This window comes from Bufo bufo, chromosome 2 (assembly GCF_905171765.1).
Source record: "Bufo bufo chromosome 2, aBufBuf1.1, whole genome shotgun sequence".
Taxonomy (NCBI): Eukaryota; Metazoa; Chordata; class Amphibia; order Anura; family Bufonidae; genus Bufo; species Bufo bufo.
This window is the reverse complement of record NC_053390.1, coordinates 686998884-687024671: the sequence shown is the minus strand read 5'-3', so window position 1 is coordinate 687024671 and position 25788 is coordinate 686998884.

Below are 25788 nucleotides of genomic sequence, written 5' to 3'. Positions count from 1 at the left end.
AACGGTCACGGATCACGGAAAAACGGGTTCCGTTTTTCCGTGATCCGTGACCGTTTTTTCATGCGGACTGCAAAAAAATACGGTCGTGTGCATGAGGCCTTAAACACACAAACACGTGTGTAACTGACTGCTATTTATTCAGCCAAAATAGTTTTTTTTCTTTAAATGGAATCGAATGTGACACCAGATATGAATGGCGTTGAAGTGACACTATGCACTGCACTGGGCCTTAAACACACAAACATGTGTGTGTAACTGACTGCTATTTATTCAGCCAAAATTGTTTTTTATTCTTTAAATGGAATCGAATGTGACACCAGATATGAATGGCGCTGAAGTGACACTATGCACTGCACTGGGCCTTAAACACACAAACACGTGTGTAACTGACTGCTATTTATTCAGCCAAAATGGTTGTTTTTCTTTAAATGGAATCGAATGTGACACCAGATATGAATGGCGCTGAAGTGACACTATGCTTTGCACTGGGCCTTAAACACACAAACACGTGTGTAACTGACTGCTATTTATTCAGCCAAAATGGTTGTTTTTCTTTAAATGGAATCGAATGTGACACCAGATATGAATGGCGCTGAAGTGACACTATGCTTTGCACTGGGCCTTAAACACACAAACACGTGTGTAACTGACTGCTATTTATTCAGTCAAAATTGTTGTTTTTCTTTAAATGTAATCGAATGTGACACCAGATATGAGTTGCGCTGGTGACACTATGCACTTGCAGGGCTGTGAGCCTGACACACACGCTGGCAGGCAGGCAACTGCAATTTGATTACACAGGAAAAAAAAAAAAAAGCAGACTGATGTTCTAGCCCTAAAAAGGGCTTTTTGGGGTGCTGTCCTTACAGCAGAGATCAGATGAGTCCTTCAGGACTGCAGTGGACACTGAATACACTTGCCTAGCTATCGATTTCCCTATTAAATCAGCAGCAGCTACACTGTCCCTCCTCTCACTAAGAATGCAGCTTCCAAATGAATCTAAAATGGATGCTGTCCGGGCGGTGGGAGGGTCTGGGAGGGAGGGTCTGCTGCTGATTGGCTGGAATGTGTCTGCTGCCTGTGAGGTACAGGGTCAAAGTTTACTCAATGATGACGAATAGGGGGCGGACCGAACATCGCATATGTTCGCCCGCCGCGGCGAACGCGAACAAGCTATGTTCGCCGGGAACAATTCGCCGGCGAACTATTCGAGACATCTCTATCAAGGACCTCATCATCCTCCACATCATCTTCCACCTAGACTTCACCCCTGCCCTCCTTGTCGGTCTGCAGACTGCAGAAAGCCACAGCAGTTGGCACCTGTGTTTCTTCATAATCCGAGACGTGCTGCGATGTTCCTCTCATGTACTCATCCTGAAACATAAATTGTTGGGCATCGGTGCACTCAATCTCTTCCACTTTTAGGGCAGGGCTATGTGGATGGCCCTGGAAAATCCCTGCTAGCAGAATCATCAAAAAGCAGAAGAGACTGCTGCATGACTTGGGTCTCAGACTGCTTGGCTGATTTGCAAGGGGGTGAGGTGAAATACTGATGGCCATGGGCTGCAGGTGCCAACTCTGATCTTTTAGCAGGAGACTGGGTGCGAGACAATGTGGAACTGGAGGCATTATCAGCCACCCAATCTACTATCGCCTATACTTGTTCTGGCCTCACCATTTGTACAGCCGCATTCGGCCCTAACAAATAACGCTAAAGGTTCTGTCGCCTACTCGCACCTAAGGAAGGTGTTTCACTTGTGCGTGTAGCTGGCACAGATCGACCACGTCCTCTCCCAACAGGAGCTCCACCAGCAGCACCATGACGGGGGCAGATCCCTTTTTTGACGCTCTCTTCATTCTTTGTGTTGACCAACCAAACTAACAAATGGTTTATGGAAACAAATAGACTCAATGAAGAGCCACCCTAAGAATGCACATCCAACAATAATCATAGGTAATAAAAGTTTATATATAATGTTTATTAGACAACTAAAACAAACAGACACATTAAAAAATGGTATACAATATGAACAACGTGTCGACACGTTGTTCATATTGTATACAATTTTTTAATGTGTCTGTTTGTTTTAGTTGTCTAATAAACTTTATATATAAACTTTTATTACCTATGGTTATTGTTGGTTGTGCATTCTTAGGGTGGTTCTTTTGGCTCTTCATTGAGTATTTGTTACCGTATCAGATTCTAAACCACTCCTTTGCACTCCCTGTATTATTTGTATTTATTGGTGTGCCCCCTCCATCCACATTTCATAACAGATGGTTTATGTCGGGCGATTAACAATTAACAATTAAGTTCACTGATAGTAAGGCAGTGCTGGTGTCATAAAGAGGAAAAATTTCTTGAGGTCACACAACAGTGTGACAGGCGACTTTTATAAAATTACCTAACGGTCACAAAAAAATGTTAATTTGCCAACCAACAATGTAACAGCAGTGTTGACTGGTTGAACCGGACTGTCAGAAATGCAGCAAAGGCCGCAAATGTATTATCTTGCCCAAAATGAGTGTTTTTTTTAAATGCTAAAATAAAACAGCAGTATCTAACGCTTGTATTGGACTGTCAGAAATGTAGCTAAGTCTGCAAATGTATTATCTTGCCCAAAATGAGTGTTTTTTTAATACCAGAATATAACAGCAGTATCTAACGATTGTATTTGACAGTCACAAATGCAGCAAAGGCCGCAAATGTATTATCATGCTACAAAATGGGTGTTTTTTTAATATCAGAATATAATAGCAGTATCTAACGCTTGTATTGGACTGTCAGAAATGCAGCAAAAGCTGCAAATGTATTATGTTGCCACAAAATGGGTGTTTTTTTAATACCAGAATTTAATAGCAGTATCTAACGCTTTTATTGGACTGTCAGAAATGCAGCAAAAGCCACAAATATATTATCTTGCCACAAAATTGATGTTTTTTTAATACCAGAATATAACAGCAGTATCTATTGTTTGTATTGGACTGTCAGAAATGCAGCAAAGGCCGCAAATGTTTTATCCAGTCATAAAATGGGTGTTTTTTAATACCAGAATATAACAGCAGTATCTAACGCTTGTATTGGACTGTCAGAAATGCAGCAAAGGCCGCAAATGTATTATCTTGCCAGAAAATGGGTGTTTTTTAATACCAGAATATAAAAGCCGTATCTTTTTTTTCAATATTTATTTATTTTCCTTTTTTTTTAAAAATACACAATGAAATGAATAAACATTACAATAGCAAACACATCTGATACAGGATACCCCTTATGGGTAATGATCAACTACCATATAAAAAAGGTCAGTATTCTGCATAAATTATATATATCCTAATAAATTCTAAATTAATAAATAGAAACATAACTATGACCACCCCCCCTCCACCCCTATTGGCTGTCGTCACTGCAGCTCTATCAACCACAGCTATAAATACGGTTTAGATTGTGTCTAAGCAGTCTCGCGTGCCGCCCCCCCGTTCCCTTTCCATATCTTCATAAATCTTAATTTGTCTCATATACTGAATCCATTCATTTAGGGAGGGCGGGGAGACAGAACCCCAATGTTTAATTAAGATAACTTTAGCCACCATCAGACCCCTCATCCAGATCTGTCTGATCCGGACAGGAAGTACAGGGTGGGCCATTTATATGGATACACCTTAATAAAATGGGAATGGTTGGTGATATTAACTTCCTGTTTGTGGCACATTAGTATATGTGAGGGGGGAAACTTTTCAAGATGGGTGGTGACCATGGCGGCCATTTTGAAGTCGGCCATTTTGAATCCCACTTTTGTTTTTTCAATAGGAAGAGGGTCATGTGACACATCAAACTTATTGGGAATTTCACAAGAAAAACAATGGTGTGCTTGGTTTTAACGTAACTTTATTCTTTCATGAGTTATTTACAAGTTTCTGACCACTTATAAAATGCGTTCAATGTGCTGCCCATTGGGTTGGATTGTCAATGCAACCCTCTTCTCCCACTCTTCACACACTGATAGCAACACCGCAGGAGAAATGCTAGCACAGGCTTCCAGTATCCGTAGTTTCAGGTGCTGCACATCTCGTATCTTCACAGCATAGACAATTGCCTTCAGATGACCCCAAAGATAAAATTCTAAGGGGGTCAGATCGGGAGACCTTGGGGGCCATTCAACTGGCCCACGATGACCAATCCACTTTCCACGAAACTGTTCATCTAGGAATGCTCGGACCTGACACCCATAATGTGGTGGTGCACCATCTTGCTGGAAAAACTCGTGCCAGCTTCAGTGCATAAAGAGGGAAACACATCATCATGTAGCAATTTTGCATATCCAGTGGCCAGTGGCCTTGAGGTTTCCATTGATTCATCTAAAGGCAATTGTCTATGCTGTGAAGATACGAGATGTGCAGCACCTGAAACTACGGATACTGGAAGCCTGTGCTAGCATTTCTCCTGCGGTGTTGCTATCAGTGTGTGAAGAGTGGGAGAAGAGGGTTGCATTGACAATCCAACACAATGGGCAGCACATTGAACACATTTTATAAGTGGTCAGAAACTTGTAAATAACTCATGAAAGAATAAAGTTACGTTAAAACCAAGCACACCATTGTTTTCTTGTGAAATTCCCAATAAGTTTGATGTGTTACATGACCCTCTTCCTATTGAAAAAACAAAAGTTGGATTCAAAATGGCCGACTTCAAAATGGCCACCATGGTCACCACCCATCTTGAAAAGTTTCCCCCCTTACATATACTAATGGGCCACAAACAGGAAGTTAATATCACCAACCATTCCCTTTTTATTAAGGTGTATCCATATAAATGGCCCACCCTGTATAATCTGTGATTTTAAAGAATTCCCCCAGATTCCTATTCTCCCACAGAGGGGTGAAAGCAAAAGTGTGGGAAACTTTAAGTATAATCTTAAGCTTGTTCCAGACCCTCTGTAGGGTCCATGGTATCAATAGGGACTTTCTCAAACCCAAATAACCAGATTCCAAGCAAGTAAAAATATTCTCTAATGGTTTATCCATAACCTGTGTCAAATATTCTGCTAGTAAACTCTCTTTAGAATTACAGCATCGCTGCATTTGTGCACATAAAAAATATCCTTGAAAAAAAGGAAATGATAACCCACCCTCCGACTCTGACAACCATAGATATCTTTGTTTTATTCGCACCCTCTTCCTTCCCCATATTAGATCGTTAATAAGTTTCTCCAATCTATGGAAAAAGATATCGTCGATCCAAACAGGGGAAGCACACATCGGGTACATCACAATAGGCAAAATGATCATTTTAACCAATGCTATTCGATCAGTCTGTGCTAATATCAGTTTCTGCCAGGCACTAATTTTAGACTTAACTTTAATCAATACCGGGGCCAAATTAAGCTCATAAAACCTATCTATAGGGACACCAATCCTAACCCCCAGATAGTCCAAGGTTTCATTGGGAGAGAGAACCTGACCTCCACTACCCTCATCTACGGCCTTGCGGTTTAGCGGGAGGAGCGATGACTTTGTCCAGTTAATCAGATAACCCGAAAATCTGCCGAATTCCTCTATTACTTCCATCATATAAGGGAGGATTTTCTATCCCTGATCCAAAAACATAATAACGTCATCGGCGTAAAGGCTTATTTTGTTGCTCACTCCCGCCACCCCAAAGCCGTCTATGCGGTTATCCAAACTAATCTTACAGGCTAACGGTTCAATAAATAAAGCAAAAAGGAGGGGGGGAAAGGGGACACCCCTGTCTCATCCCTCGACGCATCATCACAGGAGAAGAATTAATACCATTAATATTAATGCAAGCTGTCGGCTGTTCATATAACATTTGGGACATTTCTATAAATACACTCCCCAGACCAAAGTGAGACATGGTAGACCACAGAAAAGACCACTCCATCCTGTCGAACGCCTTTGCAGCATCTAATGATAGGATGGAGAGGTCCAAACCACCCCCAACAGAGAGATGCAAGTACACCCTGTAAAGACTCATCTGTATTTGCCGCCCCGGAATGAACACAGTCTGGTTTGGATGGACCAGAGAGGCAATAACCCTCTTCAGACGATTAGCCAAAATTTTTGCAAAGATTTTATAATCTGTATTTAGGAGCGATATGGGTCTATATGACCCCACATCGCACCCATCTTTATCCTTTTTCAAAACCAAGGTGATCACTGCCTCTCTGAATGACGGAGGTAATGAACCAGATAAACAGGAATCATTCAAGACCCGCAAATAAATGGGGAGAAGCGAATTGGCGTGATACCTATATAGTTCAAACGGTAAATCATCCGGACCTGGGGAGGAGTTATATTTCAACAATGGGAGAGTCGATCACTACTCATCCAGAAGAATGGGGCGATCCAGCATGTCCCTATCCTGTGGGTCTAACTGGGGGAACCCCACTTGTTGTAGGTAATGATCCATATCATCCCATCTAGGAGTAGGATCGGACTGATAGAGAGCGGAGTAGTATTTCACAAACTCCTCCTTAATCAACTCTGGGGACCTCACCCCATTCCCTCTTGAATTCCTAATCTCCCTTATACTACAGTAATAGCCTCTCTCTGGTTGGCAACTAACCGAGCCAGAAACTTACCCGTTTTGCCCGATTCACAGAATCGGTTTTGACCTTGAAAAAGAAGCTTATGTTGAGCCTTACTATACACAAGTGTCTTAAAGGGTTTCTGTCACCCTGCAAAACTCATTATTTTTTTTTGGGATAGTTAGATTGCTCATAGTGCGATATAGCAGAATATAATGCTCTTACTTACTTTCATGCGGCCGATTCTTTATAAAACGAACTTTTATAATATGTAAATGAGGGCTCTACCAGCAAGTAGGGCGTCTACTTGCTGGTAGCTGCTGCAGAAATCCGCCCCCTCGCCGTGTTGATTGACAGGGCCAGCCGTGATCTCCTCCTCCGGCCGGCCCTGTCAGTAATTCAAAAATCGCGCGCCTCTGGTCATTCGGCGCAGGCGCTCTGAGACGAGGAGGCTCGTATCCTCAGCACTCCCTCAGTGCGCCTGCGCCGATGACATCACCGAAAGAGAAGACGTCATCGGCGCAGGCACACTGAGGGAGTGCTGAGGATACGAGCCTCCTCATCTCAGAGCGCCTGCGCCGAATGTCGCGAGGCGCGCGATTTTTGAATTACTGACAGGGCCGGCCGGAGGAGGAGATCACGGCTGGCCCTGTCAATCAACACGGCGAGGGGGCGGATTTCTGCAGCAGCTACCAGCAAGTAGACGCCCTACTTGCTGGTAGAGCCCTCATTTACATATTATAAAAGTTCGTTTTATAAAGAATCGGCCGCATGAAAGTAAGTAAGAGCATTATATTCTGCTATATCGCACTATGAGCAATCTAACTATCCAAAAAAAAAATAATGAGTTTTGCAGGGTGACAGAAACCCTTTAAGCTGTAAATTGGCCTCCTTTAACAGGGTTATATGTTCTTCATTGTGTTGAACAGCTAGTGCAGCCTGCAAGTTCCTAATTGTCTCTGTCAGCTGTTGCTCCTTTTGGCGAAGTTTGAATCTATACCTGTTAATCTTTGTAAAATATAGGCCCCTTATATGCGCCTTCAATGCATCCCATACATAGTGTATATGCGTTGAGCCTATATTGATGCACCAGAATTCCTGTATATCCAGATCAATTAGATGTTGCTCCGCTATCACATCGAACCAGTGCAAATTCAATTAAAAAATTCTACCTGGAGCTGGAAGATCCACCTCCCTGAACGATAGCAGGACTGGGGAATGATCTGAAATTCCATGAGGTTAATACTTCATTTTTACAATTTGATGACTCAAATTTCGACTTACAAAAGCCATGTCTATACGTGACATTGAGCCATAGGACTGGCTAAAGCAAGAAAATATTTTCTTATTTCCATAGAGGTGGCGCCAGATATCAACCAGCGCCAGCTCCTGGCAAATAGCGCTCAAAGGAGATCCAGTCCTGCCTCGCTCAGCGGAGGTGGAAAAGCGGTCCAACTCAGGATCAAGGACAGAGTTAAAGTCTCCAGCTACTAATAGTAAGCATTGATTCTTTGTAGCTATATATTTAGATAATAAAGCAAAGACAGTTGGTTTGAACGGTGGAGGAATATAAATAAACGCTAATATAATCTGCTGCCCGTTCCAGAAGCCATGCAAAAAAACAAATCTCCCTTCTTTGTCAATCATGTTATCAACCGGTTGAAACTCCATCCCACGGTGAATATATACGCTGACCCCTCTTCCATAAGAGGAAAAGTAAGCGTGATATTCGAGAGCAGCCCATTTTCTTTTCAATATATACAGCCTATCTATTGATGCATGTGTTTCTAATAATACCACAATTGCCGGCAAATGACGAGCCACCAGGTCAAAAACCACAGTTCTCTTAACTCTGTCTCCCAACCCTCTCACATTCCAAAACAAGATATTACGCTATGTATAAAAGAGAATCCCACTCTCCCATCTAGGAGCGAGACACGTGGACACATAGCACCAGTGACAGCCAATCCCTCCCTTATACCCACCCCCAAAAACCCCACTACATGGTTAATAAGGTATAACACATTACCCATCAACCTCTTTCAAACCACCCAAACCCCCCCCCCCCGCCTAATTCCCCCCCTAGCCTCCCTCCTCCCCACGTTTACATTCTGTATTATAGCCCCATCGAATCCAGCCATTGAACAACATCCACCTGTGCAGAAAAAAAACGAACAGAGTCATAGTGAACAACCCTCAGTTTTGCCGGGAACAACGACGAATACTTAATATTGGCCACAGCCAATCTATTTTTAACATCTAGAAAAGATCTTCTTTTAGTTTGGGTCTCTCGCGAAAAATCTGGATATATCGATATTAAATTAGTATCAAAATGGGTATCCAATACTTCTCTTTTACGTCTAAGGCCCCAATCCCGATCCTTTGAACAGACCAATTTCGCCACAATTGACCTAGGTGGAGCCCCTGGAGGTTTTTTGAAGGGGATTCTGTGGGCCCTATCCACACAAAAAGTAGATGAATCATGATCTGGACCTAGTTTTTCAATCAGCCATTTTTGAATAAAATTTGCAGGATTATCCTGTTCTACCCCTTCTGGGAAACCCACCAATCTCAAGTTGCATCTACGGGACCTCTCCTCCAGATCTATCACTTTCCTTCTGAGCCAAAAGCGGCCTTGATCTACCTCTTCTAGTCTCTTTTTTAATAAACTGTTCTCCGAGGTAACAGATATAACTGCTGATTCAAACTCCTTCACCTTCAGTCTCAATTTTGTAATTTCATCCCTAATTATCGTAACATCTCCTTGTACTACTGAAAGGGAGGAGGCCAGCTCTGCAACTGAGGTACTGGTGGAATTGACTACTCCCAATATATCTGAGAGTTCTTTATTAATAATATCCAAACCTTCACTCTGGGGAATAATAGATTTTGAGGTACCTAGTTCTAGCTGGTCCATATTAGCCTCTCCCGACTCAGCCTGTGGAACAGATCTCTGGACGCCTACCCTAGTTTTAGGTGGTGGTGACTTAAAAAATCTGTCTAATCGACCCTGGAGGCTACCCCCTAACCCTCCTTTCGGCGAGGGTACTCCTCCAGATCTACGGCACTTAGGCGGCATCCTATAGGACCCTCAAGGTGTGATCCAAACGTATAATATACCCCCAGAAAAAACTAGTATTAGTACAGGACTATATAGACTATAAAGGAGTTTCCAATACCAGACCCACTAATAGCACGGACCGGTATGACAAAAGCCCAACATTCACTGTAAAGACCCAACCAACCTATATCAAACTCAGGGTTAGATACATGTTCCGCACACAGGAATAACATAAACTGAGTGCTTATAGAGGTTGGCACATACAAAAGCTGAGTACATAGTAGAAAAGAACATATAAGCTGAGTACATATAGGCTAGGTACATATAGGTTAGGTAAAGATGTACATATAGGGCAGATACAAGCAGGGAGTGGAAGAAAAGGATTAGTATGCATGCATATACCCTCCGGCAAATGTAAAAGTAAGGGATGAAGCATACAGGGAGTGCAGAATTATTAGGCAAGTTGTATTTTTGAGGATTCATTTTATTATTGAACAACAACCATGTTCTCAATGAACCCAAAAAACTCATTAATATCAAAGCTGAATATTTTTGGAAGTAGTTTTTAGTTTGTTTTTAGTTTTAGCTATTTTGGGGGGATATCTGTGTGTGCAGGTAACTATTACTGTGCATAATTATTAGGCAACTTAACAAAAAACAAATATATACCCATTTCAATTATTTATTTTTACCAGTGAAACCAATATAACATCTCAACATTCACAAATATACATTTCTGACATTCAAAAACAAAACAAAAACAAATCAGTGACCAATATAGCCACCTTTCTTTGCAAGGACACTCAAAAGCCTGCCATCCATGGATTCTGTCAGTGTTTTGATCTGTTCACCATCAACATTGCGTGCAGCAGCAACCACAGCCTCCCAGACACTGTTCAGAGAGGTGTACTGTTTTCCCTTCTTGTAAATCTCACATTTGATGATGGACCACAGGTTCTCAATGGGGTTCAGATCAGGTGAACAAGGAGGCCATGTCATTAGATTTTCTTCTTTTATACCCTTTCTCGCCAGCCACGCTGTGGAGTACTTGGACACGTGTGATGGAGCATTGTCCTGCATGAAAATCATGTTTTTCTTGAAGGATGCAGACTTCTTCCTGTACCACTGCTTGAAGAAGGTGTCTTCCAGAAACTGGCAGTAGGACTGGAAGTTGAGCTTGACTCCATTCTCAACCCGAAAAGGCCCCACAAGCTCATCTTTGATGATACCAGCCCAAACCAGTACTCCACCTCCACCTTGCTGGCGTCTGAGTCGGACTGGAGCTCTCTGCCCTTTACCAATCCAGCCACGGGCCCAACCATCTGGCCCATCAAGACTCACTCTCATTTCATCAGTCCATAAAACCTTAGAAAAATCAGTCTTGAGATATTTCTTGGCCCAGTCTTGACGTTTCAGCTTGTGTGTCTTGTTCAGTGGTGGTCGTCTTTCAGCCTTTCTTACCTTGGCCATGTCTCTGAGTATTGCACACCTTGAGCTTTTGGGCACTCCAGTGATGTTGCAGCTCTGAAATATGGCCAAACTGGTGGCAAGTGGCATCTTGGCAGCTGCACGGTTGACTTTTCTCAGTTCATGGGCAGTTATTTTGCGCCTTGTTTTTTCCACACGCTTCTTGCGACCCTGTTGACTATTTTAAATGAAACGCTTGATTGTTCGATGATCACGCTTCAGAAGCTTTGCAATTTTAAGAGTGCTGCATCCCTCTGCAAGATATCTCACTATTTTAGACTTTTCTGAGCCAATCAAGTCCTTCTTTTGACCCATTTTGCCAAAGGAAAGGAAGTTGCCTAATAATTATGCACACCTAATATAGGGTGTTGATGTCATTAGACCACACCCCTTCTCATTACAGAGATGCACATCACCTAATATGCTTAATTGGTAGTAGGCTTTCGAGCCTATACAGCTTGGAGTAAGACAACATGCATAAAGAGGATGATGTGGTCAAAATACTCATTTGCCTAATAATTCTGCACGCAGTGTATAAAATGATAACAAATCTGGAAGCATATCAGGGAGGCAAATAAAACTTTGAGATAGTTAATTCCACTGAAGCACATCTCAGTTTCCACCCCCCTGGAACAGGTCTCACACAGAGACCACAGCTTTAAAGGCAAGATGACCTAATTGTATCAGGGACAGAATCCAAAGGTACGCTTGCCCTTTTACCCCAAACAGCAATAAGGTTCAACTTGAAGCAATTCATATGCGCTGAGATAGCTGTATAACCAGATGCCTTGCCAGGTAGCCAATTGTTATAGATTTCAAGTACGCCGGAGCCCTCACGGTCTTACCATGGAAGGGAAAAGCCCAAAACATCCACTCAGCCCAAAGAGCGACCCCATCCAGGCCACAATGGGCAGGCAAAGCAAGGCACCTGACAATCAGTGGGCATCCATGGAGACTTCAACGGGCGTCCATCAATGACCTCATCTCCTCCCAAGCACAGGACACAGGGCAGCAGGAGCAGGCTTCCACAAAAGACTCCCAGAGCACCAGAGACCTCATCCGCCGACGACCATAGCTGCTCACCACAATACCAGGTGTAAAGGCACCACAACTCCTGCTCGTCCAATCCACGAGACTTCCACCGCCTTCCACCACCGGCCGCAGGTACGTTACCACCAGGAGCCAGGAACCATGAAGCGTGCAAGAATACTTCTCAGTCAGCCAGCCGACTCCCCCCTGTCACAGTCCAGCCAGGTTACCACCAGATTACTACCAGGAGCCATGAAGCGTACAAGAAGCTTCTCAGTCAGCCAGCCGACTCCCCCCAGTCGCGATCCAGCCAGGCGAGATGCGAAATGGAGGGTACCTTGCCACACCTGCTATTGGATCAACTGCACGGCTATCCGGTCAACTTTTCACCGGCTACACTCGGCGTTCCTCATCAGAGCAGGAGGTTGGGAGGGAGGGGAGAAGAACGGCAAGAGGAGGAGCGCGGCACGCACACCTATGGCATGCCGCTTCGCTCGATAATAAAAGCCGTATCAAATGCTTGTATTGGACTGTCAGAAATGCAGCAAAGGCCACAAATGTATTATCTAGCCCAAAATGTGTGTTTTTTAATACCAGAATATAACAGCAGTATCTAACGCTTGTATTTGACAGTCACAAATGCAGCAAAGGCCACAAGTGTATTATCTTGCCCAAAATTGGTGTTTTTTTAATACCAGAATATAACAGCAGAATCTAATGCTTGTATTGGACTGTCAGAAATGCAGCAAAGGCCACAAATGTATTATCTTGCCCAAAATGGGTGTTTTTTTTATACCAGAATACAACAGCAGTATCTAACGCTTGTATTGGACTGTCAGAAATGTAGCAAAAGCTGCAAATGTATTATCTTGCTACAAAATTGGTGTTTTTTTTTATATCAGAATACTACAGCAGTATCTAACGCTTGTATTTGACTGTCAGAAATGCAGTAAAGGCCGCAAATGTATTATCTTGCCCAAAATGGGTGTTTTTTTAATACCAGAATATATCAGCAGTATCTAACGCTTGTATTGGACTGTCAGAAATGCAGCTAAGGCCGCATATGTATTATCTTGCCCAAAATGGGTGTTTTTTTTATTCCAGAATATAACAGCAATATCTAACGCTTGTATTTGACAATCACAAATGCAGCAAAGGCCGCAAATGTATTATCTTTCCCAAAATAGTTTTTTTTAATGCTATAATATAACAGCAGTTTCTAACGCTTGTATTTGACAGTCACAAATGCAGCAAAGGCCGCAAATGTATTGTCTTGCCCAAAATGGGTGTTTTTTTAATACCAGAATATAACAGCATTATCTAATGCTTGTATTGGACTGTCAGAAATGCAGCTAAGACTGCAAATGTATTATTTTGCCCAAAATAGGTGTTTTTTTAATACCAGAATATAACAGCAGTATCTAATGATTGTATTTGATTGTCAGAAATGCAGCAAAGGACCCAAAATGTATTATCTTGTAAAAAATTGTTGTTTTTTTAAACCCTGAATATAACTGCAGTATTTAAAGATTGTATTTGACTGTCACAAATGCAGAAAAGGCCCCAAATGTAGGGTCTTGTAAAAAATGGGTGTTTTTTTAAACCCAGAATATAACTGCAGTATTTACAGCTTGTATTTGAGTCTCACAAATTAAGCAAAGGGCCCAAAATGTAGGGTCTTGCAAAAAATGTGTGTTTTTTTTTAAACCCTGAATATAACTGCATTATTTAAAGCTTGTATTTGACTGTCACAAATGCAGCAAAGGCCCCAAATGTAGAGTCTTGCAATAACAATTGTGTTTCTTTAAACCAGAATATAACTGCAGTATTTACAACTTGTATTTGACTGTCACAAATTCATCAAAGGACCCAAAATGCATTATTTTGCAAAAATTGGGTGTTTTATAAATGCTGAATATAACTGCAGTATTTAAAGCTCGTATTTGACTGTCACAAATGCAGCAAATGGCCTCAAATGTAGGGCCTTGCAAAAAATGGGTGTTTTTTTAAACCCAGAATATAACTGCAGTATTTACAGCTTGTATTTGACTGTCAAAAATGCAGCAAAGGCCACAAATATAGGGTCTTGCACAAAATGCGTGTTTTTTTAAACCCAGAATATAACTGCAATATTTAAAGCTTGTATTTGACTGTCACAAATACAGCAAATGGCCTCAAATGTAGGGCCTTGTAAAAAATTGGTGTTTTTTTTAAACCCAGAATATGTAGAGGCTGGGTCACATGCTGAACTGGCCAATCACAGCCATGCCATTAGTAGGCATAGCTGTGATGGTTTCTAAGGTCACAAGAGTTAAACGCTTGTTAATTGGCTGCTCTGCAGCCTTTCAAAAAGTGCCATTAATTCACCGAACACCGAACTCGATCCCAAACTTTTACTGAAAAGTTCGGGTTCGGGTCCGGGGTTCAAAAATCCTAAAGTTCGCTACGAACCCGAACTTTACAGTTCAGGTTCCCTTAACCCTAGTGATAACCAATGAACCCCAGCAGTGACAGCAGAGGCCCCCCAACACTAGGTACTGAAAGCCAATATCCCAAGTTACACCAGAGTGCTACTCCAATAGTGACAGCTAGTGTCTCACCAACAGTGACAACTAGTGTGTCTCCAACAATGACAGCTGGTGTCTCTACAACAGTATCAACCAGTTTCCCCCAACAGTGATAGTCAGAGTACCCCCAAAAGTGACACCCGAGTGCTCCCCCAACAGTGACACCCGAGTGCTCCTCCAACAGTGACAGCTAACGTTTCCCAACAGTGACACCAGAGTGCTCCCTCAACAGTGACAGCTAATGTCCCCCAAAAGTGACAGCCAGTGTCCCACCAGCAGTGACAGCAGGAGTGCTACCCAATAGTGACAGCCAGGGTCCCCCCAAAAGTGACACCCGAGTGCTCCCCCAACAGTGACACCCGAGTGCTCCTCCAACAGTGACAGCTAACGTTTCCCAACAGTGACACCAGAGTGCTCCCTCAACAGTGACAGCTAATGTCCCCCAAAAGTGACAGCCAGTGTCCCACCAGCAGTGACAGCAGGAGTGCTACCCAATAGTGACAGCCAGGGTCCCCCCAACAGTGACAGCCAGAGTGCTCCCATCTGATGTTTATAACCAAGTCCTCTCAAGCAGGATGGTGCTGGGGCCCCTCATTGTACAACTGATACAGGGACTGAACTCTACCCAGTGACTACCTGAGCAGTCTTCTCATGGTGCTAGAAGACCAGACTGCTGTTGACACTGAGGGACTATGGAGGACATTACAGGCCAGGAGCACAGAGACTGCTGTGATGTCTCCTGACAGCGGGAGCCTGGCTTCAGTCAGTGATCTGGAGCACTGCATCAGGGCAACCTGTGAGATCAGACAGGCTGTGCTGATACAGCTCTCTGAACCAAGGAAAGTCTCATGTGTAAAAATATGCATGACACATTAGATAGTAAAATTGCCTGTACATACGCCTATGATGCTTGTACAGGCATTATTGCACCTCTGGGCCCCAGGATGACTTTCACTGGTGGGTCCTAAACACCCTAGTCAAACACCGAATATGGCATAGTAGCAACTTCATATTGGTGTGTAATTAAATATATTATGTAAAGTAATGTAATTTTGCAGATTTTATGACAGATTCAAGGAAGCATAACTTGCAAATCAGATGACATATAACTGTATAAGAGCTGTAACTGCAAAACATATTTTTTACACCAGTGGGCTATTTATCCACTGGTGTAAAGTAGAACAGGCTTTGTTGCCCATAGCAACCAATCAGATTTCACCTTTCATTTCTCAAAGGGCTGTCAAAAATGAAAGGTGAATTCTGATTGGTTGCTATGGGCAACTAAGCCAGTTCTGCTTTAAACCAGTTTGATAAATGACCTCATAAGACTTTTTTAAATTCTGATTTAAAATGACAGGTGAATCAGTTACTATGACATTATGCTTCCATTACATTAGAATACAAAGCTAGGATTCCAAAGCAGTACCACCACTGTGCTACACTGTACATTGATAAATAGGCTACATCAATCCTAGAAACATGTATTGTTTGTATAACAATGCTTTCTATATTAGATTAATCAGCCTCCATCCAGAAATTTTTTGGAATGTAAAGCCACTTGACTAATGCATTTTAAATAGTGTAATAGCACTGCATTAGATCTTACTGGTTTTAAATAGGGAGTAGCAGTGGGACACATGAATTGAATGGCTAAACAACAGTAATTAAAGAGCACTTTGTTGCTTTAAACAGACAGGAAAAAAATCAAGACAATGGAGCGTTCTGTGGCTTAGTGCAGATGGTACCTTATCATGCTGTTCTCCAGCACACTACAAAGTGACATAGTTCTTTCATTCTAAAACCCTTAGGCGATCATGTTATTTAAAATATCAATATTTGAGAAAAAAAGATTTGTGCTCTTACTCATTTTGTAAACTTATTGAATATTCAATCATGCCAGTGAGCAGGGAGCATAGAATGTTGTGCAACAAAACAATATAAAAATGTTTGTTTTGTGTATCATATGCATAGTTAAGTTAAAAACCTCCCTATGAAGAATATACACTTCTCAACATTAAAACCACCAAGAAGGAAAAGTCATGGATTTATGGAAATCACAGAATCGATAGACAATTTAATGATATGCAAATGATAAAAATTTAAACAAAATATTCAAAACATTTCACCTTGTTCAGTATGTACATGCACTTGCACATCTTGTCATGCTATCAATCAGGTTATTAATGGTTATCGGGGGGGGGGGGGGGGGGGGGTTGGTTGCAATACAAGGGTAAAACATGTGTTTTACAATCTAGTGAGTATGGTTTTAAATCTCTGAGAAAAATCACCTGAAATAATAGGTCGAAATCTGTTGCAGGCTATCTCCAGACAGTTCAAGTGTTGGTGTGGGGAGGAATAATCTCATGGTAGGTTGAGAACTTGTGTTTTACACTACAGAAAGCCTTTTTTCTGAATCTACGTATTTGAACGCACATAAGATATTAGGTCCAAATCTATTACTGGCAACAGGGTTTCATTATTCCCAAATAAATTGTCAATATCAGTTTCTCTAAGTTCCAGAAAGCTGACTTGCAAACTGTTCCTTATTTTTTGTCTCTGTGTACATTAAGCCAGATGTCTGGAATATGGAAGTGTTCCTAATAAAAGACTCAGGGCTAGACCTTGTCCTCCCAGAGCCAGAATGTGGTTATTAGCAGCAGCAGCAGCCATCCAGGCAGTAGTAGTAGTGTTATGACTAGAGATGAGCGAATTTCTCAAAAATTTGATTTGGCCACTTCGCCAAATTTTTCGAAAAGATTTGCTTCGATCTGAATATATATACGAATTACATTAAAAAACGGCTATTTCTGGGCTGCAGAGAGCCTTTATAGAGGTGTAGAACACTGTGCCTTGCAGTAACACGCATAGGGAGTCTGCTGTGGTAGTGAAATAATACTGTGAGTCAGTATGACATGCAGATGTCAGGGGTTGCTCTTAGAATCACTGCGTACTTCACTTATTTGGGCAGTCATGGGGCCAAAACTGACCAAAAAACTTAAGTATCAACTCAGCCTTACAGGTCGATGTTAGCTCCAAGAAGAAGCGCATTCCTTTTGACACCCTCATCAGCTGATTCCACATAGATGTCTACAGAACCTGTTCTATTAAACGCTTATACAAGTAGAGCCCCCCTGACAAAGTGGAGAGGGTGTCAGCAGTAAGTTTGTGTTGACGTCACTGATTAATTTGCTGATTAATTTTCCCTTCCTCTGATCTGTCAGAACAATTACCCACAAAAAGCGGATCCTGTCTGTGGAGCATACACCTTCACTCGGTCAGCATTTGCTCAATAATCCATCAGTATTGCTAGTGCCCAAAAAAACAGGAGTAGATCTAAAACAGAGATGACATGTGAATAGAATATTTGCACAGAGTATGGAGGTGGCAGCAGCATGAGTAGTCAAACAAAACAATGGCTGATCTTAGCGAGACCAGCTACAGAAAACACTGTGGAGCCTCATTTAAGAGTCTTGACACAGCAATCCAAAGTGAAAAGCTCCCTGGGAAACAGTTATATGCAAAATAGTTGTGGAGCCCCAGGTATGGGTCTTTAACACAATGATAGCCAGAAATCCCTCAAAAGAAGGAAAACCGAGCAAAGGGGTGTCCCCATTGCAGAGATCACCAAATCCACCATATTAAGTGGCCCCTATGTCAAGATCCCGCTCTTTTACAAGCTGTAAGGATGTGACGGGAAGGCCTAAGCCAGTTATCCATCCACAGACAGCTGTTTCGGGGTGTTGCCCCTCATCAGCTGTTTCCCAGGGAGCTTTGCACTTTGGATTGCTTTGTCAAGACTCTTAAAAGAGGCTTCACAGTGTTTTCTGTAGCTGGTCTCCCTAAGATCAGCCATTGTTTTGTTTGAGTAGTCTCCGAGGCAATGCTCCCGGTTAGTCAGAATCCTACTCCACACTGATGAGGGGGCAACACCCTGAAACAGCTGTCTGTGGATGGGTAGCTGGCTTAGGTCTTCCCCATCACATCCTTAAAGCTTGTAAAAAAGCTGGATCTTGACATAGGGGCCACTTAATATGGTGGATTTGGTGATCTCTGTAATGAGGACACCCCTTTGCTCGGTTTTCCTTCCTTTCAGGGATATCTGACTATCATTGTGTTGAAGACCCATAACTGGGGCTCCACAACTATTTTGCATATTACTGTTTCCCAGGGAGCTTTGCACTTTGGATTGCTTTGTCAAGACTCTTAAAAGAGGCTTCACACTGTTTTCTGTAGCTGGTCTCCCTAAGATCAGCCATTGTTTTGTTTAAATTGTCTCCAAGGCATTGCTCCCGGTTAGCCAGAATCCTACTTCACACTGATGAGGGGCAACACCCTGAAACAGCTGTCTGTGGATGGATAACTGGCTTAGGTCTTCCCCGTCACATCCTTAAAGATTGTAAAAGAGCGGGATCTTGACATAGGGGCCACTTAATATGGTGGATTTGGTGATCTATGTAATGGGGACACCTTTTTGCTCGGTTTTCCTTCCTTTGAGGGATATCTGGCTATCACTGGGTTGAAGACCTCTGAACCCTCTCTAGCTCTGCTATGTCTGCCTTGTTCACAGGAGCCCAGAACTGTACACAGTGCTCCATGTGTGGTCTGACTAGTGATTTGTAAAGTATTAGGACTATGTTCTCATCACGGGCATCTATGCCCCTTTTGATGCAACCCATTATCTTATTGGCCTTGGCAGCAGCTGCCTGGCACTGGTTTTTACTGCTTAGTTTGCTGTTTATTAAAATTCTTAGGTCTTTTTCCAAGTCAGTGGTACCCAGTGTTTTACCATTTAGTATGTACGGGTGTTTTGCATTATTCCTTCCCATGTGCATAACGTTACACTTCCCAGTGACGGGAAGACCTAAGCCAGTTATCCATCCACAGACAGCTGTTTCGGGGTGTTGCCCCACATCAGCTGTTTCCCAGGGAGCTTTGCACTTTGGATTGCTTTGGCAAGACTCTTAAATGAGGCTCCAGAGTGTTTTCTGTAGCTGGTCTCCCTAAGATCAGCCATTGTTTTGTTTAAATTGTCTCCAAGGCATTGCTCCCGGTTAGCCAGAATCCTACTTCACACTGATGAGGGGCAACACCCTGAAACAGCTGTCTGTGGATGGATAACTGGCTTAGGTCTTCCCCGTCACATCCTTAAAGCTTGTAAAAGAGCGGGTTCTTGACATAGGGGCCACTTAATATGGTGGATTTGGTGATCCCTGTAATGGGGACACCTCTTTGCTCGGTTTTCCTTCCTTTGAGGGATATCTGGCTATCACTGGGTTGAAGACCCATACCTGGAGCTCCACAACTATTTTGCATAGCAGCATGAGTAGGCCACAGAGTGGCACAATGACTAAATATGGAGGTGATGGCAGCATGAGGAGATGACAGAGCGGCACAATGACAGAGTCTGGAGGTGGCAGCAGAATCAGAAGGCCACAGAGTGGCACAATGACAGAGTGTGGAGGTGGCAGCAGCATGAGGAGACCACAGATTGAAACAATGACAGAGTGTGGGGTGGCAGCACCATGGGGAGACCACAGAGTAGCACAACAACTGAATAGGGAGGTGGCGGCAGCAGCAGCATTAGAAGGAGGCAACGGAGTGGTACAATGACAAAATCTGGAGGTGGCAGCAGAATCAGGAGGCCACAGAGTGGCACATTGCCAGAGTGTGAAGGTGGCTTCACCATGAGTAGGCCACAGAGTGGCACAATGACCGAGAATGGAGGTGGCTGCAGCATGAGGAGACCACAGAGCGGCACATTGACAGAGTCTGGAGGTGGCAGCAGAATAAGAAGGTCACAGAGTGGCACAATGACTGAGTGTGGAGGTGGCGGCAGAATGAGGAGACCACAGAGTGGCACAATAACAGAGTCTAGAGGTGGCGGCAGCATCAGTATCAGGAGGAGGCCACAGTGTGGCTCAATGACCGAGTGTGGAGGTGGCAGCAGCAGCATGAGGGGACCACAGAGTGTCCCAATAACAGAGTGTGGAGGTGGCAGCAGCATGAGTAGGCCACAGAGTGGTACAATGACCAAGTCTGGAGGTGGTGGCAGCATGAGGAAGCCACAGAGTGGCACAATGACCAACTATGGGGGTGGCGGCAGCATGAGGAGACCAAAGAGTGGCACAATGACAGAGTGTGGAGGTGGCAGCAGCATGAGGAGACCACAGATTGAAACAATGACAGAGTGTGGGGTGGCAGCACCATGGGGAGACCACAGAGTAGCACAACAACTGAATATGGAGGTGGCGGCAGCAGCAGCATTAGAAGGAGGCAACGGAGTGGTACAATGACAAAATCTGGAGGTGGCAGCAGAATCAGGAGGCCACAGAGTGGCACATTGCCAGAGTGTGAAGGTGGCTTCACCATGAGTAGGCCACAGAGTGGCACAATGACCGAGAATGGAGGTGGCTGCAGCATGAGGAGACCACAGAGCGGCACATTGACAGAGTCTGGAGGTGGCAGCAGAATAAGAAGGTCACAGAGTGGCACAATGACTGAGTGTGGAGGTGGCGGCAAAATGAGGAGACCACAGAGTGGCACAATAACAGAGTCTAGAGGTGGCGGCAGCATCAGTATCAGGAGGAGGCCACAGTGTGGCTCAATGACCGAGTGTGGAGGTGGCAGCAGCAGCATGAGGGGACCACAGAGTGTCCCAATGACAGAGTGTGGAGGTGGCAGCAGCATGAGTAGGCCACAGAGTGGTACAATGAGCAAGTCTGGAGGTGGTGGCAGCATGAGGAAGCCACAGAGTGGCACAATGACCAACTATGGGGGTGGCGGCAGCATGAGGAGACCAAAGAGTGGCACAATGACAGAGTCTGGAGGTGGCAGCAGCATGAGGAGACCACAGATTGGAACAGTGACAGAGTGTGGAAGTGGCAGCAGCATCAGGAAGCCACAGAGAGGCACAATGACAGAGTCTGGAGGTGGCATCAGCATGAGTAGGCCACAGAGTGGCACAATGACCGAGTATGGAGGAGGCTGCAGCATGAGGAGACCACAGAGAGGCCAAATGACAGAGTCTAGAGATGGCGGCAGCATCAGCATCAGGAGGAGGACACAGAGTGGCACAATGACAGAGTCTGGAAGTGGCAGCAGCAGCAGCATCAGGAGGAGGCCACAGAGGGGCACAATGGCCGAGTGTGGAAGTGGCAGCAGCATGACAAGACCACAGAGCGGCACAATGACAGAGTCTGGAGGTGGCAGCTGCATGAGGAAGCCACAGAGAGGCTTAATGACAGACTGTGCAGGTGGCAGCAGCATGAGGAAGCAACAGAAAGGCACAATGACAGAGTGTGGAGGTGGTGGCAGCAGCAGCATCAGGAGGAGGCCACAGAGTGGCACAATGACAGAGTGTGGAAGTGGAGGCACCAGCATGAGGAGACCACAGAGTTTCCCAATGACAGAGTGTGGAAGTAGCAGCAGCATGAGTAGGCCACAGAGCGGCACAATGACAGAGTCTGGAGGTGAAAGCAGAATTAGAAGGCCACAGAGGGGCACAATGACAGAGTGTGGAGGTGGCACCAGCATGAGGAGACCACAGAGTGGAACAATGACAGAATCTGGAGGTGGCAGCAGCATCAGCATCAGGAGGAGGCCACAGAGTTGCACAATGACCGAGCGTGCAGGTGGCAGCAGCATTAGGAGACCACAGAGCGGCACAATGACAGAGTCTGATGGTGGCAGCAGAATCAGGAGGTCACAGAGTGGCACAATGACAGAGTGTGGAGGTGGCAGAAGCATGAGGAAGCCACAGAGAGGCGCAATGACAGAGTATGGAGGTGGAAGCAGCATGAGTAGGCCACAGAGTGGCACAATGACCGACTCTGGAGGTGGCGGCAGCATGAGGAAACCAACTTAAGGCAACAACAGGCCATGTCACAATGACAGAGTGTGGAGGTGGCGGCAGCAGCAGCATCAGGAGGAGGCCACAGAGTGGCAAAATGACATAGTGTGGAATTGGCAGCAGAGCAGTGGGTGTAAAAAAGGCCCCCATTTTGGACAAGTAGCAAAGGTCCAACAAGTTGGAGAGGCAAAAATCATCCCTCTGCAGAATGGTGACAATTGGGCTGTTACTACGCAAGCAAGTAAGCATGCATCTGGCCATTTGTGCAAGTGACTCGGAGGGACTCCTGCCTCCATCTCCACTTCATACTTACAAGGTGTGTCTGGGTCCTCTGTCTCGTCTTCCTCATCGCCCTGTAGCTCCTCTGGCTGCTCCTGCTCCTCCCCTCCTGTCACCTGAGTAGAAAAACCACCCATTTTGCTACACATTGCCTGTGCTCCAATGTCCTCTTCCCCCTCCTCCTCATCTTCCAGTTCAGCCTCCACAGGGCTCATGTGACCGTGAGATCTAGGTGCCACGTCTCCAGTCCCCTGACCATTGTTACCACCATCTGTTCCAGGACATGTAGCAGTGTAATTACGTTGTTCATCACGTAGTCCTGGCGACTGACAAATAACGTGGCATCCTCTAAGGGCCTGAGCAAACGGCAAGTGTCACGCATGAGCTGCCACTGGCTGACATCGAAGTTACACAGGGGAGTACTCCTATCCGCTTGCATCATCAAGAAATCGTTGATGGCCTTTCTCTGTTCGTATAGTCGGTCCAACATATAGTAACATAGTATATAAGGCCGAAAAAAGACATTTGTCCATCTAGTTCGGCCTGTTATCCTTCAAGTTGATCCAGAGGAAGGCAAAAAAAACTGTGAATTACAAGTCAATTTTTCCCACTTAAGGGGGGGGGGGGGGGGAAATTCCTTCCCGATTCCAATAAGGCAATCAGAATAATTCCCTGGATCAACAACCCCTCTCTAGTAGCTATAGCTTGTAATATTATTACACTCCAGAAATTCATCCAAGCCCCTTTTTTATTGTACTCCCCATCACCACCTCCTCAGGCAGAGATGTTCCATAGTCTCACTGCTCTTACCGTAAAGAATCCTTTCCTATGTTTGTGTACAAACCTTCTTTCCTCCAGACGTAGAGGGTGTCCCCTCGTCACAGTCACAGTCCTGGGGATAAATAGATGATGGGAGAGATCTCTGTACTGCCCCCTGATATATTTATACATAGTAATTATATCTCCTCTCAGTCATCTTTTTTCTAAAGTGAATAACCCTAATATTAATAATCTTTCAGGGTACTGTAGTTGCCCCATTCCAGTTATTACTTTAGTTGCCCTCCTCTGAACCCTCTCTAGCTCTGCTATGTCTGCCTTGTTCACAGAAGCCCAGAACTGTACACAGTGCTCCATGTGTGGTCTGACTAGTGATTTGTAAAATATTAGGACTATGTTCTCATCACGGGCATCTATGCCCCTTTTGATGCAACCCATTATCTTATTGGCCTTGGCAGCAGCTGCCTGGCACTGGTTTTTACTGCTTAGTTTGCTGTTTATTCAAATTCGTAGGTCTTTTTCCATGTCAGTGTTACCCAGTGTTTTACCATTTAGTATGTACGGGTGTTTTGCATTATTCCTTCCCATGTGCATAACCTTACATTTGCCAGTGTTAAACCTCATCTGCCACTTCTCTGCCTAAGCCTCTAATCCATCCAGATCCATCTGTAGCTGTATAGTGTCCTTTTCAGTGTTAATTACTTTACACAGTTTAGTGTCATCTGCAAAAAATTATATTTTACTGTGCAAGCCTTCTACAAGAAAATATATTGAAGAGAATAGGGCCCAATACTGACCCCTGAGGTACTCCGCTAGTGACAGTGACCCAATCTGAATGTGTACCATTAATAACCTCTGTTTTCTATCATTGAGCCAGTTACTTATCCACTGTGGTAAGGTGAACAGAAAAGTGTATGGTAAAGTCCTGGAAGGGGTGTATATCCCGCCCAGCTTCCTCAACTGGGTGAGGTGAATAAAATCCAGGACAGGTTTTCCCCTAGCCTGAGGGATCCCCAGCTGAAGCCAGCTGGGATCATCAAGGGGAAATAAAGCACAGTCCAGGCTGTCAGTCTGAGGAGAGGAATGCCTGGAGAAAGCCTGGAGAAAGCCTGGGAAGATGGCTGCGCTGCTGGCTAGAGAAGCCGAGTTCTCTGTGTGACCTGTGTTCAATAGGTGAGCTAGGATCTTCACTGTATTAGCCAGGGCCCAGACGGGCAGATGTTTATTTCAGTTTGGTTTATGTTTTGTGGTGCTGGTCCTTCACCTTACCCAGTGAATTATAACTGGGACTGCCTGTATTGCCGGAGTGTGATAAATAAAGCAGCATTTGGACTTTAACCCTGCGGTCTGCAAGAGAATCTGTCATCGCCGCCCAGCCTGAGAGTTTAACCCCTTACAATTGGTGTCGGATGCGGGCAAGCGTCCCTGCTGAAAAAGGCAACAGTCGGTTGCTAAGGGCAACGGCGTGACAGTAAATGATTTAATGTCCTGGGTGAAAGCTGCTGCAGCTTTGCAAATTTCACCCAATACCATGGAGGAAATTATGAAACAGCTGGTTCAGGCTAACTTAAGGCAACAACAGGCCATGGAGCAACAGCAGAGGTTGCATGCAGAGGATAAAAAGAGACACGAAGAAGCCTTACGTGTCCAACAACAGGCTAATGCGCAGCAACAACAGGCTATAACGCAGCAACAACAGGCCATGGCACAGCAGCAGGAAACTAATCGTTTGTTGATGGAGCATATTGCTGCAATAAGAGAGACTGCTGTAACTCCAGCCCCACAAGTGGAGGTAAGCCCCCCAGAAACTTTGAATGTGAGGAGGGTTGTGCAGTGGGCCTTGCCAAAACTGACACTTGATGATGATATCGAGGCCTACCTGACCGTATTTGAGAGGGTGGCAGAAAGAGAGAGGCTGCCAATAGCAGAGTGGGCAGAGGTCCTTGCGCCCCTTTTTGTCCGGCGAACCACAAAAGGCCTACTATGACCTCAGGGAGAAGGATGTCCGGAACTATGGCAAATTAAAAATGGAGATCCTGGCTCGTTTGGGCGTTACATCAGCGGTTCGTGCCCGGAGGGTCCACACGTGGAGCTACACCATGGACAAGCCTGCCCGATCTCAGATGTTTGACCTCCTCCATCTTGTACTGAATTAGCTGGAACCTGAGACTTCTACACCAGACCAGATTGTGGAGAAAGTAATGGTGGATCACT